We start from the raw sequence: 7,131 nt of genomic DNA on the forward strand, positions 1-7,131 counted from the left end.
AATTATATTAGAAAAGTTTGAAAAACATATTATGTACTAGAGGAGAAAGTTCTCTTCAAGAATGTATGTTTTAGTTTTTTATTTCGATATATATGTTATGAGAATTATGGTGGGAGATGAAAGATGACAATTGTAGATGATTTGGTATGGAGTTGTTATAAAAGAGAAAAGTCTAGGTCAAAAACCATAAAAAAATTCTTCATGAACTATCTATATATGTCATATATAACATGTTTTGAAATTAGAAATAAATCAGTTTATTTGTATATAAGTGTTTGGTAGGAACTAGACCCCTAATTTTTTGCAGTTTAAAAATTATCTTAATTTTTTTTTTTAATATAAATTCCAATTTAGAAAATATATCTAAAATAAAAATCATAAACTTCATCCAATTTTAAACATTTCATCAATTTAGAGTGTTCACAAATTCCAAAAAACAATGCAAGTTTATGTCATTCAAGTTGAATATTTCTAGTTTTGTTAGCCTTGTCCTTTTAATAAGTGTGGCAACTAATTGTACTTTTACGTAGTCTAGAAGAACTACCAAATCTGCCAACTCCTTCATAGAAAGACTCCAATTTGTGGTTTCAACATAAAACCAGATGATAGATCTTTGAAATTCTTGAAGAAGTTGCAATCAACAACATGTTCAACCTTCTCTTGTCTTCTTCCTATCTTATTTATGATAAGGTTTCTTCCAATCTATTATCTACTATAAATTTTCATACTCTATGTAATTTCCCCCTTGAAAAGGTAAAGAATATGTAGATCAATCATCATCAATCATAGAACTCTCTTCTTTTTATGAGTATATAAATTATTCCTAAATGAATACTAGATGAAGGAGTAAATAAGAAAGAAGCAATATTAATTTTACCTATCAATACTACGGATTAAATATTATATACACGAAGATATTATTAAGAAATATTAGAATTCTAGTTGGTGTCCCTCTTAAAATTTAAAGAGGAGTTAATTAATTCTTTCTCCAAATCTTAAGAAAATCCTACCAATCATTGTCTATATCTGGAACCCACCGATCAACCAATTTTTAAGACTTTGGATTTATTACAGAAAGTTTCCAATGTGATTTTCCATCATATATCAAAAAAAAAAAAATGGAAATAAGCTTAGTTAGAATGGGGAAAATGCATAAATATTCCTTGAACAAATGTTTTGAATACATTTCTTTCTCTTTATATAGTTGAATGATAAAATTTGGATATGTTTCAAAATTAATAGGAACCTCTTCATAAAAGAGGGTCACAATAAAAATAAGTTGAAAATGTAACGATACCATTAAGAAATGATAGAATAATTTGAAAGAATTGTTGACAAAATGAAACTAAAGTGATTGCTATACTATGCTAATAGCTCCAACTTGTCAAATAATTCAATAAACCACTTCAAAAAAAAAATCAAGGCCATTAAAATGAAGTTTGAGCTTTTCTAATCTATTTGTCTAAATAACCTTAAAATTTTCATATTTTTCTTCAATAAATAAAATGTCATTGGCATTTGTAGAAACATAAATAGTTAAAAATAGATCATGATGTTAAATTTGAGAAAAACAATTTAATTTTTTACTTTATTATTGATATAATATACCAAAAATATATCTTAGAATATACGGAACCTAATTTTTATTATCATGAAATGATTATTGAAGTGGAGGGGATGGGTGGAATGAAGCAAGGGTTTGTATAGGTTATAGTGAGAGATAGAAGTTTTTCCTATGCTTTTGATGATAGACCCTTGATAGTGGAACTCAATAGAAATAACCAGCTTTTAGGTTCTCTAAACAGTCATACATATGTAGTTATAGAGGATGGGTATGAAGATTTTTTTTACAAAATTATGGAGGAACTCATGGATCCTAGGATAGATCGACTTTTCCAACATCCTTGAGGGAGAATATTCAAAATTATATGCAAAGGACATTACAACCCTAAAAGAGAAGAGGCCTCAGATGAAAACAAGAAAAAAATCGTGTGGCCCTTTTTTGGGGTTAAACCTAGCAATAAATATTTATTTACCCCAGTGAATAATATTTTAAATAAAAAAATGGTACTTTTCTATTTTGATCTCAAGTTTTGTGATTGACCACAATATGTATTTAATTTCTTTATATCTTGTGAGAAAGTTGACGAGTCCTAGAACCAACTATAGAGAAGGAAATAGTAGACAGCTAGAGGAATATAAAAATCTCAAGGGATAGACCTTCCCTTGTGCTACATCATTTAAACTAGCATGGAAAGATAGAGAGATTAAATATTATACTTTTTCGTAAAGAATTATTTATAAACTAGGATGTTGTGTTGCAATAATACATTTTAAAGTGTGAAAGTGCATAATAGTTTGTTACCAAACTATCAGTTATATAGTTACTAAAGGTTATGTACAGGATCATGGTGGGCCAAAAAATGGTGATGAGAAAAAAAAACTAGTCTAACAACATCCAAAAAGTGTTTTGCAATTTGCGTTGACTTTTTGCTTCCAATCCTAATACTAATGCAAAGGAAAAAACATTACACAACCTTATCGCATATCCGATACATTGGTTACCCAAAACTTGCACATAGGCTTTTAAAAAAATTGAATGCAAATTTTTCTGAATTCTTACCATTTGAACAACTAAAGTGATCGAGTTCTAGTAGTGTAATCAAGTATATAAATCAATGCAATATATTTTCCACTAGATTCTGCATCCTAGCACAAGTAATTTGATTTTTTTTGTTTTGCACTTGATTTTTTACTAGCCATGTGTGCTTCTTTCTCTTGCATATGTGAAGTTACCTATGAATATTTTAGCTTTGTTAGTAAAATTAACTTATCTTTAACTTTATGAAGAAGAATATGGTATTAATGTATAGTACTATAGACAAATGATATCGAACTTATCAAGCATTGAACAATTATCCTAGGAAGGAAGTCAAGGAAATGATTGGTACAAAGGTTTCCAAGGATATTATTTGAGTAAAGATTTGAGAATGATTGAGAAAATTGAAAATTTTAATTTGCCACACAATTTTTAACTCTAAATAAAATCAAACTAGCATAGGAGAACCATAACTCCATGACAAGGATAATTGAATCCTAAAATTTATTAATTCTCAAGGATGATTTGGGATCCTAGTAATTGTGGGAAATGCTAGGCCTGGGATTTAACTTCTAGAAAATCGCTTGCAGTTTATAAAATGAATTGTGAAATAATTTCTTCCACATGAAGTGACAGATATATTGTAGGAATGAGATAGTTAATATGATCCAACCAATGAGAAGGATCACCATCATTGGATACATTTAATATCTAATTATGATGCATTGTGGAGGGTAGATTATTGTTGAATAACTTGGGGATTAAACTATTTGTAACTTTAAAGAGGCAAGTCATAAACCCTTTGATTTTCAAGACTAAGCTAGTGGACGAATATCATTGATTTAGGAAAATTTGAAGAGAAACAAAAGAAATCCAAGTAAGGATAGATTGCTATAGATTTCAAATGATCAATGATAAATTAAAAGATTATGTTTCTTACTGTCTGAAATATATTTTAAATTTTAGATTTAAATTAAAATAAAATATTAAAAATATTTTTTCTAATATAATATCATATGTAAATTAAAATTGACTACAGATTAAAATTGCACAAAGAACGTAAATTAAGTATAATAACAACTACTTATTTTATTTATTTAGTGAAAAGAAACTTCCAAACATTGTCAATGTCTTGGAATGACGTTTTAATAACAAGTCAAAGTCCCAAGTGTCCTCGTCAGGATCTATGGTTGAATTAAGAAGTGTTTGAGATACAAATAACCTGCAATTCTTTCACCGTACGCGGCAACTAGAACTCTGGATGTTGCGGCGAGAAGATCAGCTATATGTGTCATTTGGCTGTACAAACTAGTGATGTGGAGCTTGTGGCGAGTTGAGGTTGAAATTGTAATCCGTATTGCAGGTCAAATGGGTAAAAATGTTTCGTGTGATCGAGGCGATCGAGATAATTACGTGGACTGTATGTTCGATTGTCAAAGCATAGATATCTTATGCGGAAACTCTAATCTGTTGAATTCTATTCCTGAAGATAGATAGACATTGAGCCTCGTAGAACCGTGAGCAGGTTAAAAGATGCATCCGCGTTATATTCCAACAAATGAAACTGAATGTAGTCGTGTTATTGGGATAAGGGGGGTTGAAGAGTTTGCACTTTAAATGGTTTCCATAGCATCTGGTGGCAAAGTATATGTACAAATGGTTTGCCGCAATGACCGACTCGATTGCAAACTATAAATACCCAATCGGGCCTTGTGGTTTTCATTCACTAAGTATCACAAGTATTGCATCCTACAACCAAAATCGTAGCCATTAATATTTAGCTTTTTTCCAAAGATATCAGTTTGTCCGAATTAGTTGAGGAGTAACTATGGCCGCCAGAGGTATGTATACATTAGATAAGTTGCTGTTAGAATTGTAATTGGAAGATCGGTGGCGCAGTATGTTTTGATTGTGATTGTTATTAGAATATTTTCTAATGTTGAATGCCCCGTGCAGTGGGAGTGTGCTATGGAACATCGGGGAATGTACCCAGCCCGCGCGAGGTGGTGGAGCTGCTGAAGCGCCACAACATCGGGAAAGTGAGGATTTTGGAGGCACATGATCATGATCGCGTCGAAGCTCTGAGAGCCCTGGAGAAGACGGGCATAGAAGAAGTAATAGTTGGATTGAGGAACGAGGAGCTCGAGAAGGTTGCGAGCAACCAGGCGGCAGCCAATGGGTGGGTGAGGGACAACGTTGGCTCCTTCTACCCGGCCGCCAACATCAAATACATTTCGGTGGGAAACGAGGTGCTGCATTACGGAAACGAGAGATACGTCTCACATCTCCTCCCCGCAATACGAAACATTCAGACCGCACTGCGCAAGGCCAATCTGGACAAGGATATAAAGGTCTCCACCACCCAGGCGGCCTCATCTGTGCTGGCGGGAGCGGGAGATTCTTATTATGATCCGCGCCCCTCTCAGGGTGAGTTCCGCAACGATCTAAAGAGCACACTCCGCCCTCTGCTAAAGTTCTTGGCTGACAACGGCTCTCCATTCATGGTGAATGTGTACCCTTATTATACCTACGCGGGCAACAGGGACCAGATATCCTTGGACTATGCGCTCTTCAAACCCTCCGCCCCGGTGGTGCACGACGGAGGTCTTCAGTACAGGAATTTGTTCGACGCGACGGTGGACTCTGTCATTGCCGCGCTTGAAAGAGAGGGACATCCACGTCTACCCCTGCTCATTACGGAGAGCGGGTGGCCCTCTGCGGGAGATGATGGGGTGGCAACCGTGGACAACGCCAGGGCGTACAATAACAACCTCATCAGGCATGTCTCCTCCAACCAGGGAACGCCCAGGAGGCCTGGAAACCCCATCCACGCCTACATTTTCTCCCTCTTCAACCACAACATCGAGTCCGGCCCCGATGTCCAGCGCCATTTCGGCCTCTTCTATCCCAACAAAACTCCCGTCTACCCCGTCGACTTCACCCCCACCCCATACTAGGTAGTGGAATCTTTCCGGATTATTATCTATCTATCTATCACTCACCAATAATACAGAGGTCTCGGTCCGCTATGTCCTCCGGATAATTATCTATCTCTCGCCAATAATGCAGAACGCATGGCTTTCTATGCCTTCTTTACATTGTAAATAATTACCACTGCTAAATAAGTGAAGTGTATCACCTTTTCTTTAGTGTAATAATTGATCCTCAATATAATAAGACTTGCTTGATATCGTTTGGAATATAATTAGTCACTTTAAGGAATTACTTGTATTTCGTTGGAAAGGAAATAAAAACGACATTTCACTAATGAAAGAGAATCACTCTCCACATAAAATCGTTAATAAAATATACTAATTCAATGTCAAATCAAGGATACCTCCACTCTCAGTGATTAAAAAAATGGGCTAGATATTTTCACAATCTAAATGTTATAACTGTAAATAAAGTAGGAGAACAATAAAATTAAGAGTTCATATTAGTCCTTATGAAATAGTATAAATGTGAACAAACATTTATAAATACATGGATAACTCTATAGTAATTACCTTGGAATTAGCACTCCATTGTGTAAAATATATTTTTTTTATGCTTCTATAAATGATGGTCAAATTTTATCTGCTAAAGAAAACAATTAAATTTTAAATGCAGTTTACAAAAGTATATTAGAATATCTCAACATTAACTTTGATGGTCTTGAATTAATTTTTGAAGTCGGGTGTTAAATTATTTTGCAAGTTGGAGCTTTCCGGATTATTATCTACCCATCTATCACTCACCAATAATACAGAGGTCTCGGTCTGCTATGTCCTCTAGATTATTATCTATCTCTCACCAATAATGTAGAAGGCATGGCTTTCTATGCCTTCCTCTACATTGTAAATAATTACCACTCCTAAATAAGTGAAGTGTATCACCTTTTTCTTTAGTGCAATTGATCCTCTATATAATAAAACTTGCTTGATATCATTTGGAATATAATGAGTAACTTTAAGGAATTATTTGTATTTCATTGAAAAGGAAATAAAAATGGCATTTCACTAATTAAAGAAAATTACTCTCCGCATAAAATCATTAATCAAATATAGTAATTCAATCTCAAATCAAGGATACCTTCACTCTCAATGATGAAAAAATGGGCTAGATATTTTCACAGTCTAAATGTTAAAATAAGTGCAAGTAAAGTAGGAGAGGAATAAAATTAAGAGTTATTAGTCCTTATGAAATGGTAGAAATTCGAACCAACATTTATAAATACATGTACAACTCTATAGTTATTTCCTTGGAATATAGAAAAAATTATATTTACTTTAATCATTTTATGGTTCATAAAATTGTGTTTTGTTTTAATAGTATACTAAGTATATATATTTTGCTAGTAATGTTAGAAACCTTATTAATATTTCAAAATTCTTCTTGAAATGTAATGGCTCTTATTTAATATATCAAGTCTGGGCTCGCCCTCTTCTTATTGAAAAAATGTAATATTTTAGTTGACAGTTTATAAAGAAATAAGGATAAAATAATAAATATGATTTATCAGGCATCTAGTTGTCAAATGGTGTCATGAGCTT

General features: G+C 33.3%; 1 pseudogene across 1 annotated transcript; it reads left to right on the forward strand.

Annotated features, from left to right (window-relative positions):
* The first annotated feature begins 4,325 nt into the window (after window positions 1-4,325).
* Window positions 4,326-5,804, forward strand: LOC149570216 (glucan endo-1,3-beta-glucosidase pseudogene; annotated as a pseudogene). The gene has a single exon (XR_016362896.1). The product of XR_016362896.1 is annotated as a glucan endo-1,3-beta-glucosidase pseudogene (transcript).
* The last annotated feature ends 1,327 nt before the right edge of the window (window positions 5,805-7,131 follow it).

This window comes from Cupressus sempervirens, chromosome 3 (genome assembly GCF_028749045.1).
Source record: "Cupressus sempervirens isolate cs-2001-9-10 chromosome 3, ASM2874904v1, whole genome shotgun sequence".
Lineage (NCBI taxonomy): Eukaryota > Viridiplantae > Streptophyta > Pinopsida > Cupressales > Cupressaceae > Cupressus > Cupressus sempervirens.